Below are 18,300 nucleotides of genomic sequence, written 5' to 3' on the forward strand. Positions count from 1 at the left end.
AGAGGAGGCATGATTACCAAAATGAGTAATAGGAATTGGACTCAAGTAAGACCAAAGCATAGCAAGGAAAACATTAAAACCTACAGCTCTATGTCCAACACACAGAGTATATGGGGCAAGATGTAAACTCTAAAAGCCTTGGACAACCTGGTGCCTATGAGCTTGCTGGTTCCATATGGCCTCTCTCTTGGGCTGGCTCTGCTCAATGCCTACAACTTTCGCCAGAAGACATTAATGGCATCTTTAATTCCTGGGGTCTCTATTGCAGCCTTGGCTTTACTCTTACAGGTTCATGCATATGGGCTCCTGGCAGAGACCATGACTGTCAAATCCCAGTGTCTGTCTGCTTGGGTCTTTTGAAATCTGGATGGGAGGCTTCAGGACCCCATAACTCTTGCATTCTGCATGTCTGTAAATCTAGTATCACATGGACAAAAACCAAAGTCTGCTGCCAGCTGGGTCAGCAGATGGACACCCTGTGACCATGGTTGCAGGGGCCTCTGAAAGCCTGATTGGTTGAATTCAAAGATATATATCCTTAGGCAGCTCTGCATGAGCAGACTAGCCTGAGGTTCTCTTCTCAAAGCAAATTTTTTCAAAAGTTTCCCCTTTTATACCCTTGAGCCTGGCTAATGTCTGAAAAAACCTCAAGATATCTTTCCCATTATCCTATTGTAAAGTATTGGCTTCTTTTTAAGGGTGGAAATCATGTTAGCAACCCCACTTTCCTAGGTCTCAGCTTTATGGTGCTTCTTTTTCAACCAAGCTGCAAATTTTTCAAATAATTTGGCTCTATTTTTTACTCCTGGATTCTTACTTTAGATCTGGCTAAAAGCAGTCAGCTGTACCTATGCTACAGTTCCAGTATTGTGCTGCCTCGAAATGTTCTGGGCTGCCTTGAAATTCAGACTCATACAAAGTCTTAGGACATGGAAAAAATGAAGACAAATTCTTCATCAGAATGTAACATGCAAGACCTCTAGTGCAATTCCCAGTACAGTCCTCATTGCCATTTAAAACCTAACAGGCCTGGTCCATATATCTATTATTCTAGTCTTCTGTGCTCCAACCAGAACCATTGTATTAGTTACTTTTTTCTCACTGATTATGCCCAAAATTAAGGGAGGAAAGGTCTATTTTGTTCATAGTTTGCAAAGGCTTCAAAGACAGGGTGGTTTGGCAAAGGGGCAACCATTCATTATCAGCTGGGATGGCAGAAAACAGAAAACAAAACAAACAAATAACAAAAAAAAGGGGGGAAGGTTGAAATGGACGGTTCCCTCCCTTATTCTGTATGCAGACTACCCAACCCAGAGCAAGTGCAGCACTCACACCCCTAATTCCAACACTAGACAATGAGCCAATCACAAACTCTAGATTCAGCCACCTCTAAAAAGCCCACACCCATGATCATGAGACTTTGGGGGGACATCCAGACACAAACCATGCCAATCACTCATCAAAATCTATGTACAGCAGATCTAGGTTTCTCCAGGCTGATTCTCCAAATTTTCCAAATTGTTCCCCCAAACAATTCTGAAAGTTTCTGAACTACAAGGTCAGACATATTCACAGTAATGACTTTCCTTCTCTGTTACCAAGTTTTTGTGATAATCAACTTTCTAATTTCTGGGGTAAAACACTTGACGTTTGCATCTTAAAGGAGAAGAAGTTTATTTGGTTCATGGTTTCAGAAGTTATAACCCATAGTCATCTGGCTCCAGTGCACAAACTTCAGAACAAAGGAACATAGGAGAATAAATCTGTTTATTTCATGATGGCTTGAGCAAAGAGAAATCAAGCAGAAAGCAGATACATAGAGAGGGGGTATCCTTCTAGGTCATGCTCCTAGTGACCTACCTCATTCACCTAGACCTCCTTCTAAGACCATATTCAACTCTGAATTTATCAATGGATCAATCCAAGGATGAGTAAAGTATCTCCATGATCCAATCACCTTCCAAGCCCCCACCTCTGAACACATGAAATTGTATGGGGACAACTTATATCTAAACCATAAGCACAGCACAGAAAAATTCTCCCTTTTCTTCAACTGTTTAAACAATATTTATTGCTTCCAGTTTGAACTCTGAAATCAGAGTGCCAGCATGCTGAGGTTCTTAGTGAGATCGTCTTCCTGGTTATGTCCCTCAGATGGACTTCTTTGGTTCACGGGGGTAGGCAGAGAGTTTCAGTCCCTTTTCTTTTGGGGCCCAATCTTATGCTATAAGCTTTACCTTCAAAACCTCTTCACTTCCAAAAGTCTTACACCCTAATACCATACCACTGATTGTTGGGGTTTCAACAAATGAATTCATGGGGAACACAAATACACAATTCTTAAGAAGTAAAATAACCATAATCCTCAAAGTACTGCTCTGAAGACTAAATAAAACAATTTTTCTAAAGTGTTTAACATAGAACTGAGTACAGTATACAATAAATTTTCAGCAAATGTGATATATTATGACACTATCATTCAACCCTGTTGTTTTGGATTGGTAATTCTGGCCACCGTTTCTGCCATTCTTCCATTGTTTTTTGGCTTTTGGTTTTGGTTTTTAATTCACAAGAGCTTAACTTGATTTTCCTTCTAGAAATATCTGATCAAAATACCATTTCCAAAGTGTTCACCAGCCTGTAACATTTAACTATCCTTTCTTCATAATTACCCAGCACTTTTCTGATGATACTTATCATGTATACTGATGTAATACCTTGTGTATGTTCGCACTACATGTGCCTGCTTTCACATCATATTAGCACTAAAGGAGTGGAATCAGAATAATATGCACCTCTGCAACGGCCACATCTACAACAGCTGTGGGATGTGCTTCCATTCGGCAAAGGCTCTCCAAGGGTATATACAGATAGATATAACATTGAAGGAATTGACTTTCATATTTTTAAATTATCCCTTTTCTTCAGTACTATCTTAAGGCTATAAGAGGGATGAAGTCATCAAATGTTCCCCCTTTCTCAAATTTTTTTTTCTCAGTTGACAAAAAGAAAACCAAGCCTCAAGGGAGATATGTGATCAAAATATATGGTGAAAGTTTAAATTTGAAACGATTACTACAGTAAAACACACTGTCATTAATTTTCCTCAAAATAGCTCCCTCACTTCAAACACATCCCACTGTTATTGCTAGAAAAGCAAAAGTATAGATTTGCAAAGCAGATACGTGATTTCCAGGAGTTTTGAGTGGGAGTTTAGATTTGACTACAAAAGACAGCATGACATATTTTAAGAGAAAAGTGTTCTGTAACCATGTGATTTAATTGGTAGTTACAAAGCTCTGTGTAAGTTAAAACTTATAGAACTGTACACAAGAAAAACTAAATATTCTGCGTGTAAATCTAAAAAGGTAAAAAATAAAGTTAGCCTCTCCTGTCAACTGTGACCAATAAGTCTGCTGTTAAAGACTGCTCTTACCAATTAGCTAAAATTTAAATAAACTAAGTAAAACGGACAGCTCTAAAATTTTGATGTTTTTAAAATGCATGTTAATATGAAAAATATTTTGACAAAACATCTCAATAGAAAAGATTAATTTAAATTAATAATATTTCAACTTTCCCGATTCTTTATGGTTATACAAAGAACTTCTAAGTAAAAGAATAATAAATCTCTAAATTCTAATAACATTCCCAGAAATGGAGAATATGAATGATCTGACTGTCCACTAAAAATTTTATTTACAAACGCTCTGTGATTCCAAAATTGGAAAGAAAATCTAATAATCTGTTGTTTAATTGTTAAAAGCAATTTTCATGATATATGGTTACTCTGTGATTTTTACATTAAATTGGTGAGTTGTTCAAATAATTGAGTGGTATTATTACAACAAAACTGCTTTTATTCCTGGTTTCTTAATTATTTGGGTAATTTTCAAAGCACTGTTATCTGTGCAGAAAAAATATGAATAGTATTGATGCCTGATACATTCTCCTCAAACCAATTTTAAAAGGAGGATACTACATTAAGTTACTAATTTTCAATGTAATATTTAAACCTTATAATAGATTTAAACCATGATAATTTAATAAAATAATCAAAAAATCACTGACACTCAGCCTCTAGTACTGAAAGAATTTTGTTTCGTTTTACTTTGAGATTATTCTCACTGTGTTACCTAAGCCAGCCTTGAACTAACAATCTCCCAATCTCCACTTGGCCTCCCAAGTGCTTAGGATTAGAGGTATATATCATCATGCCCAACTGGGGGAAGTTTTAAAAACTAATAGCTTGCATTTTTATGCAGTTTTGTTCTAAAGGTGTATGACAGGGCAATAAAAATAATTATAGACATTAAAAAGCTATTAAACCAGAATGAACTATGAGAGAAGGGAAATCGAAATGAGTTCATGGAGGAAAAGAAATGATGTAAATATTTGCTAAATGGTATAAGAAGAGCTTATAAATTTTGAATAGTGAAGTTACTCTGCAATTTAAACTCCACTGGACACATTTAAAAGAGCAATATAACAGCTTCGCTTTAAAATGGCAATTACTATAATATCCTATATCTTGCATTCTCTGCCACTATTAAAAATGTTTTTATATTGAATTAAAAATGCTTAAGGTGTGTATAATTTCTCAAAATCTTTTCAGGAATACATAAACAAAATATTTGGGAGGCCACTATTGCTGGGTTCCACATTATGACACTCCAGGATCAGCACTGGGTAGTGAAGATTCTTAATAATTCGCTAGTTTCAGTGGGCGGCCCAGAATTTAGAGTTTAACATCTGGAATGTCTGAATTATAAGGCAACCACCATCTGACTAGAGCTCAATTCCAAAGGAGAACTGTTTGAGCTTATTAAACTATGTATATGAAAAGGACATAGGTTTTCTCCTATTTTTCTACATCAAAGAAAAAATGGCAATTGTTTTCTACTGCTTAGTTCTGTAAAATGCATCTGATATTATTAATTTGACAACATTGGTAGATATGAAGCTGGATTTAGGTTAAAACAGATGATGTTTTAATCATTTAGGTTATGCATATCAATAATTTTATTGGAATGACCCAAAAAGATTATTGGTCAAAAATAGTTTAGAATTGTACTTTTATGACTATATATATTGAAAATAATCAGACTTTTGTTATTACTAAAAATTCCCATGTTTTCTTGTAATCATAAATTTGCAAATATAGATTTCTGATTGTGAGACATAACATTGAACAAATGGGTGAAGGTCCTTGGTCTCCAGCCACTGAGCAAAACGTTAAGAAATACAAGGATCAACACAGTCTTGAGCCTTTGAGTTTCACCATCCACATCCAACACTTACATTGTGTAGAGAGAGAAACAAACCTCTATATTTCTGCTTCAGGAACCACTGTGCCACTTCAAGCAAAGCACTATTTGGCAGAGAAGAAAATCCTAATCTCAAATGATCTATAAATGAGAATTACTGAGTCCAAAGAGGATAGGTAGCATTTAAACTCAACAAGAGATCTGTTTTATTTGGCACTGTTCCTATATGCTGGGCATGTGGCACAGCAAAAGCAAAACAAGACTGTAGTTTTCACAGACTAACGGTGCCAATCCTCAAAATAAGCATTTCTTGTGGTTCACAGATCAAAAGGAGATGTTGTGGACTTTCAAGGTTTAAAAAGTATTTAAATTTCCATTTACAGCAACGCAAAATGCAGATAACAGAAAAATTAATCACAAGTTTTTCCCTAAGAATTCTTCCAAGCAAGGCATGGTGGTGTATGTCCAAAAAACCAAGCCCAGCATTCTGGGAGGCTAAAGCAATAGGATCACAAATTTAATCTCAACCTGGGCAACTTAGCCACTCTGCAAAACTTTGTCTCAAAATAAAAAAAACCAAAAGAGTAATACTCACTCCTCTGGATTGTGCAATGCAACGACCCTGAAGACAGGCTCTGATGCGTGTATGGACCAATGCCTTTTACATTGGGTGAGATGAGAAGACTTTAGAAAACTCAGAGAAGAGAGGTGGGAATGTTTAATGCATCACTTTTGCTGATGTAGGTAGAGTTGCCCAAGGGGTCCTTGAGAGGCAGCAAAGAAGCCAATCAAAAAGCAAGAAGGACAGTGAGGCATGAGGAGGTGGCTTGGAGCAGGCAGTGACTGTCGATCTGGTGGGCACTGATTAGACCATAAAGGTGATCTACACAGGCATAATGACATAAATAAATGATACAGATATAAATATACATACGGATTAGATACAGAGATATAGATATATAGTATAGATATAGATATAGATATAGATATAGACATAGAGGAAAGCCGAGGAGAGAGGCCTACATTTATAACTCTTAGTGTGTCTGCATTTAAAGCTATGAGTCTGAATTAAATGGTGAAAAGGGAAAAAACAAAGGACTGAACCCTGAGCTACTGTACTAGAAGGGTGAAAGAAATGAGCAAAAACACAAAGGAGACTAAAACTAAGCGGTCAAAGAAGGGAAACCTACCTAGAAGTGCAGGTGAGACTAGTGCTCAGTGTGGCAAACGCTGCCAGCGGCTCAGGAGGGGAGCAGAGCTACTGCGGGAGGATGCGGTGTGACAGACAGAGGCCCTGGGAGACACAGAGGAAAACAGCTTTGACTGGAGACGCGAAGCGAGGATGTGGAATTCGGGTCTGAAACTTAGGGCAGTGGAATGAAATTTAAGATAAAATGTAGGACCGAGTCATCAGTGCTTATGCAGCCATAAGAAAGCATGAGAAAATGTAAAAATGTTGGAAAAAAACAGGCTGAAAATAGAATGTTGTCAAATACCAACCATAAGGGATCGGCACAGAAAAAGGAGGGACACAAATACGCATCCAGCATGTGGGGCCACAGATTGTAACAGAACCATGTTCTAGAAACAAAAGCTGCAGATAAAGGAGAAACCAACAGGGTCAGAAGCTGGGGCCAAGCTCGACACTTCTTTCAGTGCTGAGTCTCTTGTTTTAAGAAGTTGTATTTATGGGATGCGCCAAGTACTGCAAGCTTGAAGGACCAGGAAGAAAGTCCACACCCCAGCTCCCTCTTCCCTCTAGTGGGCTACTCTTGAGTCCTATTTCCCAGAATTTCCCAATGGATTAAGTTCCAGTTGTCCACTATGATAGCTGAGTAAGTAAGTCACTGTGTTTCTGACCATCTGCTTTTCCCGGGATGATCCCCTTCTCCCTACCCCGACCCTTCCTAGCGCTCCAGCCCTCTCCCAACCACACTGTTTGAGGCCAATTCCTTATCTTGGGATCTGACACTGTGCTAACACATTTATCCCTTCATTGGCCAGTGAGTTCTACCATTCAGGTATTCTTGTGAATTTGAGCAAAGAGAGATTTAAATGATTTAAGAAACTAACTCAAGTTCCAGTACTTATTAAGTAAAGCTACAGGCTTGAAAACAAGTCATCAGATTTTAAGTTTGGTACCCTTAAAGATCACACCTACATATAGAAGAGATAAGGTATTTTGATAGAGTTATAAAGAACTGAAAATTATAAGTACAGGCAAATTCAAGATTTTGAGGAAATGTCATTTTGTTTAAGGCTTCGCTGTAATGAAAATATACTGCTAAGGCTTTCAAGGTGTTATGTATGACCATTGTTAAAGCATCGATTCTAAACACTTTAAAGAAGTAGTAGCACATATTTCTCCCGAATGAACCTGCAATTCAATAAAAAAAATTCAAAGTATGTATTATGCAAAGATTCTAAAACTACAATGTCAGAGCTAATATAGTGAACTGATTGTTATCAGCAGCCAATTAGACAAAGCAAGTAAGACACTAGGAAAAGGAGAAGGAAATGAAAGAAGACATAACTGAAGCTCTTGGATGGCAAAGAGATGTCTTTAGAGTCACAAAATTACCATTTAAAAACTACTTTCCATATATGATTACAACCAAGGTAGAGCAAGGATTAGTCAGAAAGCTCACAGTGATTGACGGGCACTGAACTTTAGCCCCCTGAATTCTCACAACTCAACTATGGAAACACACACAAATGTTTGTTTTTAATCCTCTGAAGAGCAGTTACCACAGCATTACCACTTTAACCATTACTTATGTTATAGTCCTAGCACCAACACATGACACGAAGGAAACACAATTGGGTATCCTCCTATATGACAGCAAAACATCTTAGCAGTTATGACTGATTTAAAGACAGCCAAGACAAGATGAATTGAATTCACAGAACTAAGCACTGGGAAAAGCAGCTGTTACAAGTTGTGAGTTTTGGCTCAATTCAGTCTAGAAAGATATTTGAGAGCTCTTGTGAGAAGGGGGCTGTAACAGGGGACAGCATTCAAGGATTAATAATTAGATCCCAGAATGGTTGACTTATTTGGTAGAGACAGAGCCTGGGAGTGGGTCCTGGATTTAAAATAACCTTGGAAGGACCTCCATGAACCTCAATTTATTAATTTATAAAATGAAGAAGATAATTCTTGAGACATTTACTCAGAAAGTAAAATGAGCTAACAGCTGTGAAAATACTTTGGAGAGGAGAAAGGAGCACCTAATGTAAAGAGGGGAATTACCATTTTCTTGAGGCAAGTAACTTCACAAGTCAGAGGAAAATATTAAGAGAGGAGTCACTTTGAGTGATCTTTCATTTCTTGGGAGACACAGAAACCGGACACCAACAGAAGTTCACAGAGTCCATTGCCTACACCAGAATATCTCTCTTCTTGCCAAAAAGGGCTCTTTTCCTTGTAACACAGTAATTATTCTTCTGTGAAGTTGACTGCACTCTCCTCCCTTGATATTTAATTTGTATTTCTCTACAATTTCTCTGTGACAAGCCTATACATAAACACTAACATTCTCTTCCTTTCCTTGCATATTTGTGACAGATTATATTTAATACTCCTTGAAGTAAGAAGCATGTACAGTGATGATAGTGGTGGTAGGGATCATGGTTCTAAGTAAAAGCTTTGGAAAGCATAAAGCTCTGGGCTTCCCAAAAGCATCACTATTGACATTTTGGACCTCATAATTTTTTGTTTGGAGGACTGTGCATCAAGGCATATTTAACAGGATACTTGGCCCCTCTCCATGAAATATTAGTAGCAGTGCCTGCTGTCTGCATAGTTATAACACTAAAAATGTTTGTAGATATTACCAAATATTCTGGGTAACAGAGTGCTGCAGAGTTAATCCTACATTAAAGAGATATAAATTAGTTTTGTGATCACCATAACTATTTCCATTGTTTCTCTTGGATAATATTCAGAGCAGAATAAGTACTCAATTTATTCAATGAATAAAACAATATCAAAAGGGCTATATTAGTTATATTTATAAAATGATCCTGTAGCACATGCCTTTGTATGACTATATTATGTAATGAATGATTTTCTGATGGATATAAGAATTGTATAAGAATATACAATATATTCTTAGTCCACAAGCACTGTTTGGTGACTATGTGTATGTATGGTAGAAATTATTGTCTCATGTATATACAAAGGCATGTATAATATAATACCTATAATATAATGCCTATAATATAATGTATATTATAGGCAGCAGTGTCTTGTCTCTATGGCGAGAGAACTATAAACATACCTGTCACAATCCCACTGATCCATAAAACATGAGACATAATAATTGTTTTAAATTCTGGGTAAATACTGTATCAAATACCAATTATCTGAAGTGTTTTCAGAGAATACGCCTACAAGAAAAATTACAATCAAGAATTCTAAAAAGATTCTATGGAAAATAAAGAATATTCCAGATTCATGTAGTTAGGAAAACCCTTTTCTCTTTAACCAAAAGTTTTTAGCGTAAATGTCTCATCAATCTTTTCAAACTTTTTTTTCCAAGATCATACATCTTCTCTAAGCTTTGAAGTTTTGCTACACTTTTCTGGTAGTAGAGGTGATGCTTTGATCTAAAAAGTTCCCCTCAAAGTTTATTTTCCTAGAGCTGGAACGTTTGGACATGTGATTGTATCAGGAAGGTGCTAACCTCACTGATGGATTAGTCCATTTATGAGCTCACAGCGGGTTGGGTTATTAAGAGATTGGCACGTGCTGGAGGAAGAAAGTCACAGGGGTTTGCCTTTGAAGAGGGTATGCTATCTCTGGACCCTTCCTTTGGGGCTCTTTCCAACTGTCTCTGCTCCCTGGATGCCCATGAAATGAACAAATTTCCTCCATCACACTCTCCTGCCGTGATGCTTCTGCCTTAAAGCCAACCTGACTGAACCCTATGAAACCGTGAGCCAAAGTAAAACTTTTTTCCTTTGACCAGCGTATGTCAGATATTTGATCCCACTGACAAAAAGCTGATTAGTACAGTGGAGAATTGGAATTTTAAGTAACATTTCAGTTTGAGTTATTAAAAAGTACATGATAATGTTATTTTGATATTCAGGAACTGATACTTTCTGACCAACAGTGTTACTGAACACAGAGAATGCTGTGACTTTCAAGTTTTTTCCTACAAATTTGTCAATCCTGTATGAATGGGCTACATTTTCAAAATGCCTACGAATAACTGTCACAAATTGTTCTTATCAGAAGAGTTGAAGGACTTTTCTTTCAGATCTATTTACTCTTCCTAACGGCCTACAGCTGCATCATGTCTTTTGAAGAGAATCCTAATTTTGCAGTAGATCTTTACTTAAAAATGTGTTAAAAAGAAATAAACTTCTGGCCATGATGTAGTAACCTATGGTGGGCCAATGCCTCCATCAAGTACAACTAGAAAAACCAGTTAAACATAAGAAACATCTGTCTAAAAGCATGTGGGAGCTGATGAGATAATTAACATTAGCAGCCAGGATCCCAAAGAGAAAGAAAGTGTAGAACAAAAGGACTACATTCTGTGCATATTTTACTCCTTGGTGGAACTCACCAGTTCTTGGCATGATGCTAGAAACTTACAATCTTGACATGAGGCCCCTGCAAAGAGGCACAGACGTCAGCAGAACTTTTGGCAGTCACAGATATTTGGTGCTGCTGAAGAAGCTGGGTAATGAGGAGCAAACTGAGCAATGAGAAGAGAGGCACAGAGCACGCCTATTATTATTATTATTATTATTATTATTATTATTTAGGTCTATTATTTAGAAGATTGTCTCTCAAGACACTTTCCACAGAGCAAGAGGATAAAGAGCTAAGATGAAAACCTTTGAAAAGTAAACTGGAAACTGCAGCAATTAATATTGTTGTGGGAAGAAAAATGTTAGAACCCTGGCCTTTCTAGTAGGAAGAGGAGAATTTAGTAAAAACCCTAGTTTCTCAGTTGGAACTACTGAAGAACTACACCCTTGGAAGGAATACAAACCATAGGTCGAGGGGGACTAGCAAATATGGAGCAAAATCAGCTCAATCTCTGATTAGATTCAGGCAATCTGGCCTTGTCACATGTTCCTACACTTCAAGGAAGAGTCTGTGGTCCACCAGTCAGCTGTCAATCCTTCATGCTTTGCCCCATCCAATGACACACCCTTCTAAGAAAGGAACACGTCCAGCGACTGAGGAGTGAAACAGATCTGATGACCTTGGCTTAATGGGGAACAAATGTATTTTAGAGCTACCATGGATAGCAGTTGCTTCGGTGCACCTAGATCAGTTTCTCTACTGAACTCCTGCTTTCTCATCTTTTCATAACACAAAAGCAGATGCCTACAAATACCCTGTACATCAACTCATCAGTGATTGTTTCTTCAAAACTCAACTTATGAAAATCTCAAGAGTGGTTCAAGAAGGCAGGTGACAAAATGGGGGTGATGATTCCTTACTTGAATTAAAGTGAGGAGTCAAACTGGTAAGACAGATATCCTCAACACTGAGGGGCAATCGAACTGTTAAATCCCTGTAAGAGTGACTGGGATTGTTTACCTATGGAGAGGAAAGCACAAAGTAGGGTAATTCATCGAGTACATGAGAAGTACACAGGAAGTGGTAACTCCAAGCTTCGTGGATTGGCTGGCTTACTGCTAAGCCTTAGAAAAAGATAGTTAAGAGCTAATGGCAATTGTAACCCATGTGTGAAAGCCAACTGCTTCCCTCATAGCTTAGAAAAAAGTCTTTATCTACTGCAAAAGAGCCTGGAAAGCTGAGGGCCAAGCCCAAGAATTAATACAGTGGTCTGACTCCACAGAAAGACAAGCACCTAATCAAGACTGATCTTTTGAGCCAAAGTAAAGTCCCAAGATAAGGGGAAGGGAGGAGTGGGAGGAAGGACCACCCCGATTTTGAGTTCTTAGTCAGTTAAAGCCAAAATTATAAGACATGACCATAGATGTAAGATTAAACCAAGGAACTAGAAAACAAATATTCAATAGAAGAAAAACTCAAGAAACCAAAAGAATTGCCTTGAAAAGACAGATACAAATCTCTAGTAAATCTTACGAAGAAAGTAGGAATCTTTCTAATTCTAAACAAAAAGAAAAATATCACCACCATATGTGCTACAAATATTGAAAAGCAAATGAATAATGAATATCTACACGCAAATAATTTTGAAAATTTGAATACAATAAACACATTTCTTGATGCATATAACTTGGCAAAAGAAACTAGAAGAAACACAACAAAATAGTCTCTTATCCATTAGGGGTATTGAATCTGAAATTTTAAATCTTCCCATGCAGTGCCCAGGCTGAGATAGCCTTGCAAATAAACTTCTAATTATTGACCAAAGAAACTGTACCAATCTTACACAAACCTTTTTCAACTCTTTTTATGAAATTATCAAATACTAATATAAAAGCAAACAAGGATTTAAGAAGAAACAGAAATCACAGGTCGACTTCCTCTCTCAGAAACATAAAGCATGTATTATAGATAAGACAGTGGCAAATAAAACCCAAGAACAAATAAAAAGGCTAATATATCATGACCAAATGGAGGTTACTCCAGAGAAGCAAGGGTGTTCCCGTTTTTAAAAAGCAGATGATGGGCTGGGGATTTAGCTCAGCGGCATAAGCGCCTGCCTTGCAAGCAGGCAGTCGTGAGTTTGATCCCTGGTACCATAAAAACGAAAAAGACCCCACCCAAAAAAAAGCAGAGACAACAACAAAAAACAAAAACAATAAAAAGCTAACAAAGAAAGCACTTCTAGAACAGTGAACAAGAATTTCTGAATACTCTATTCTCCATAAAAGCATAAAGAATGTTGGTAAAAGTGGCAAAATCTGTATTTTCAAAACTCTGGAAATTAAATAAAAGCTTAAAACAATGTAGAGAAGATTTATCAATATAAACCCAAGAATCTTGGTGTGAGTATTGGACTTTGTGACATCTTCACTTGCCCTTCACCCATCTCCTCTAACTAGTTCTGGGTTGGCCTAAAACCCAGCAATCTCAACTGATTTAGCAGTGCCACATAACTACTGCAGAGGACAGAACCCAGTTGGAGCTCTTCAAAAAGTCTCATTACCAGAGAACTGTCATTATTTGACCTGTTGCTTCCTGGAAACCCTTCTTAGAGAAAAGTCTGTATTTGATCTAAATCGGATCTCACTCTGTGCAGCCTTTTCTGCAAGGTTTGTGCTTTTAAAATGTGGAAGGAGGAAGAGAAGGAGAAGCAGGAGCAGGAGAGAAGTAGTGACAACTTAATCCTGCACCTGTTGGAGGCTGGGACACCATTTGGTACAAAGATGCTAAATAATAGCAAGAAAAAAAGACAATTAAAGGAAAAATGAGAAATTAGGTGTCCATGGGGGATTTGTAAAGCTCTAAGATAATTCTTGGAAATCTAGAAGCTATATGAATCTATAGGACCATGCACCCTAAGAAAGACCTCACCTATAGCTCACATTTTGAGACTTCACTCAAACTTGAATTCAAGAGGCAAAGATGTAAACTTCCTGTGACAGCATTGAAAATGTGCTCCACCATTCATAAACAGTCCATTAGCAAAGTCGATGGATACTTATTGGTTTGAGGCATCTAAGGAAATCTATGTCCAATAATTAGTTGATCACTAAATTGCTATTTTGGCAAACCTTCAAAGGCCAGGCACAATAAAGAACAAACTTAATTACTTCAGGAAAATCACTAAATAAAACATAGCAACCACAAAAGGAGTAAAAAACAGCAATAACAATAAATGAGAAGGTGAGACTGTAATGTATGATACAGTGTGTCAATCTGGGAAGTCTAGAAACTTCGCTAACCCAGCAGTTCTCCGTGCTGCTGTGTGGAGAACATGCCATACTGCTCTAGGATGCTGCTCATCTTGTCCATTTGAGAAGTTTAGTGGACTACACTGAGCTAAGTGGCTCAGCAGGAGGCCAGGGTCCTCACTTTGTAAACATCCTGACCCTATGCAAGAGAAGCACAGGGAGATGGTGTGAGTGCGACACCCACTGAAGGACACGTAGCCTAATAATATATAAAGGAGGAAAAGAGTTTGCTCTCCCCATCCTTCCTGCTCTTGGTGCTTTTGCTGTCTTCTGCCACCTTGAACTGCTGCCCCTCAGCCACACCATGCTGCCTTGGAGCCAGCTGAGTATGGACCAAGTCCCTATAAACTTTGAGCTAAATAAACCTTTCCTTCATTAACTTTGGGTGCTGGGTATTTTATGTGAGCAAAGAGAGAAAAATATCCAAGACAGAGTCCAATTTGCAGCTTTTTGTATTGTATTATGTAAAATGTCCAATTTTCAACAAAAAAATTTCAGAATGCACAGAAAAATCTGAAACATACGGTCCGTATACAAAAGGGAAAGAACAGACAATAAAAACTATTTGTGAGGAAAGTCAGATATTTCATTCATTAGGCAAAATATTTTAATCATTAATTTAAAACATATTCAAGCTACATGTGGTGTTGCACACCTATAATCCCAGCACTAGAGAGGCTGAGGCAGGAGGATCATGTCTGCCTGAACTACACAGTAAGACCCCATCTCAAAAAACCAAAAAAAACAAAACGAACAAACAAAAAAAAAAACCAAGGAAAAGTAAGAAAAAAGCCCATTCAAATAAATAAAGTAATCCATATTTTAAAAATAATAGGAAGAATAAGAACAATGACTCAAAACATTGTACAAAACATATAGATTTAATAATAAAAGAAGCAAACCAATATTGCAATTAAAAAAAAGACAGAAGTGAAAAATTCACTAAAGTGGTTCAACAGCAAATTTCAGCAAATGAAAGAAATGGTGAATTTAAAAATAAGTAACCTGAGATAATCTAGTCTATATTTCAAGAAAAAAAGAATGACAAGAATGTAAAAGGTCCTCAGTATCCTGAAGGATGCAATTTCATTTACAGCAAGATGTCCTTTCACAATGAAGGACAAATTAAGATATTCTCAGATACACAAAATCTGAGAGAATTTGTCACTAACAAAGTCACCCTATAGGGAATACTTAAAGGAATCTTTGGGATAAAATAAAGATGACAGGTCACACCTTGCATCTACATGAAACTAAAATGGATCAGAGATAATAAGAGACACATCTATGAATGCTTAAAAGAAAACATAGAAGTCATAGTGACCTTTCATTAGGCAATATATTTTAGATATTTTAGATAGATATTTTAGATATTTTAGATATCCCAGTAAAACACAAGAAGTAAAAGAAGAAGCAGACACGTTAGACTTCCCCCAAGTTAAAACCTTTCTGCTTCAAAGGGCACCATCAAGAAAATGAAGACGCCTCAAGAACGTCAAAAAGAAATCTTCAGATTATCTATCTGATAGGGATCTTGTCTTCAGAATTATTTTTTAAAACCTCATAAATTCAAGAATTAGAAGAAATCCTAATTTTAAAATGGGCAACCCACTTGAGTTTGCATTTCTCAATATAAAATATACAAATTGCTAACATTAACATGAAATACTGCTCAATATAATTAGACACTATCAAAATGTAAATTGACACCACAATGGGACAATACTTTATATCAACTAAAATAATTATAAACAAGAAGGACAAGTATAGTGAGCATGTGGGCAGCCTAGAGCCCTACACACTGCTAGTGGGACTGACATTTCCTCAAAGTGTTACACAGTTACTACCGACTCCAGCAGTTCTGCATGTAATTCTCTCTACCCAAGAGAATTAAAAATGCACGTTATACATGAACATTCATAGCGGCATTATTCATTAACAGTCATACAAGTCGAAATGACCAAATGCTCTGCAGTTAATACGTACATTTTAATACAGTATATTCCTATGATACAGTATTAGCAATCATAAATGAATAAAGTACTAACAGATGCCACAACATGTCTAAACTGTGAAAATATTTTTCTAAGTCAAAGGAGCCAATCACAAAATGTGCTGCATTGTGTGACTGCATTCATTTGGAATATCCAAAATAGTCAAATTCAAAGAAACACAAATGCAGCAGTAGTCACCAGGGCTAAGGACAAGAAGGATGATAATTTATTGCAAAAGCACACGGCCTAATGTTCTGGCATTAGTTGATGTGATAACTGGCTAATTCCATGAGTATACTAAAACTGTATAATTGCACACTTTAAATTGATGAATTTCAAAGAGTTTAAACTGTATTTCATTGTTTTTAAAAGTTATTGCCATAATATGAAGAAAAGCATATACCATCTTAATAGATATTCCAAAAGCATTAGATAACATTTAAAATCTGTTTATTTTTGATATTACAACAGCAAATGATTTTGCTAATCTAACCATAGTATCTGAAGAAACCATCACAATTAGAAGTGATACGTTGAAAACTTTCTTTCTCAGATGTAGAAGAACCAGAAAGCATAAGGCTCAGAAAGGAGAAAACTAACTTATTTGCATAATGTGTCTGTATGCTTAGAAAATACAAATGAATCTAGACAAACTATGAAATGTATTAAGGGAAATAGCAAAGTTCTTTGATGCAAGGAGATAGAGAAAGAAAAAAATTAAACAGTATAACTCATGATAACATCACAACTTCCACAGGTTGACAAAAAATTTAAGGCAAGATTTTTATGGATATGCTTGCAACACACTATTGAGAAATTTTAAAGTACCTCATTTAGAATACTCAGTTAATCCACACAGAGTAGTATATACCTGCAATCCCACCACTCGAGGAGGCTGAGGCAGGAGAATATCAAGTTCAAGCCCACCCTGGGCAATTTATTGACTTAGTGAGAGCATCTCAAAATAAAAACCAAAAAGATCAAAAATGCCTGGAGTTGTAGCTCAGGGTAAAGGCCTTGGATCTCATTCCCAGTATCACAAGTAAATATAACAATAATAATGATAAAAATCTTTAAAATAAATTATTCTATTAAATATTCCCACAGTATATCATTTGCAGTCATTTGCGCCTTCTATGTTATAAGGAATTTTTTCCCAACTTGACATATAGATTTAATGTACCCCAAATTTAAATATAAAACAATGCAAAATTAGCATTTGTAGAAATTACAAACTGATTTTTATAATAGACCAAATGATCCCAAGAACAAAGAAAGCATATACTATTCAATGTAAAGACTTCTTATGAAGTTATCATAACACAACACACTATTGACTTACTCCTATCAAAATAGTGTCAAGAAATTGATACATATAATCTATTACTTGATTGATAAGTGGGCTATTACTATGCAGAGAAAAAGGATTATCTTCTTAAAAACAAAATATTGTAGGTCAATTGATTATACACATACAAAAACTTCTTACTGCACACAAAAATTAATTCCAGAATTATGGCAAATGAAAAATGGAATTCAAAAACAACAGCAATCCTAGTAGAAACATAAGGAAAATTTTTCTATGTTTGGAAGATAAGCAAAGATTTCTTAACACACACATCACAAAAGAAAGTTGGCAAATGTGGACTTCTCAAAATTAAGATTTTCTATTCCACATAGCTGCAAAAAGAGAGTGGAAAGTCAACCATATAATGGATCCAATTTGTGTTATTCAGCTTTCTATCACCGTAACAAAATATTTGAAATGAACAATGTATAGAAGGACAGATTTATTTTGCTTCACAGTTTCAGAGGTCTCAGTCCATGGTTGGTGGGCTCCTCACTTTGGGTCTGTGGCGAGGCAGAAAAATATGCTCATCTCACTGCGGTAGGAGAGGGTACACCAGGAGCCCAAGAACCCTTCTAGAGTACCTGATCCTCTTCACAGCCAAGCTCTCCAATTCCTGCCTCTTGGTTCCATCACCTAAGGTTGTATGTCTTCTCCTAGCAACATACCTTTTAGCTGGGTGCCTTTGGGGACTTTGAAGATTCAAACTATACACACACACACACACACACACACACACACACACACGTATCCAAAATGCATACAAAACTTTCAATTAACAGCAAAAACACCATGGAGAAATGGGCAAAATATTTGTACAAACAAGGTCATT

General features: G+C 36.6%; 1 protein-coding gene across 2 annotated transcripts in view; it reads right to left on the reverse strand.

Moving 5' to 3' along the window:
* The window catches only part of Corin (corin, serine peptidase), a 266,984-nt gene that overhangs the window by 120,817 nt on the left and 127,867 nt on the right, over positions 1 to 18,300 (reverse strand). The gene's annotated exons all lie outside the window — the stretch shown is intronic.

Source organism: Cavia porcellus, unplaced genomic scaffold (genome assembly GCF_034190915.1).
Source record: "Cavia porcellus strain 051 isolate PalLab524CR breed Dunkin Hartley unplaced genomic scaffold, mCavPor4.1 scaffold_30, whole genome shotgun sequence".
NCBI classification, from domain to species: Eukaryota; Metazoa; Chordata; class Mammalia; order Rodentia; family Caviidae; genus Cavia; species Cavia porcellus.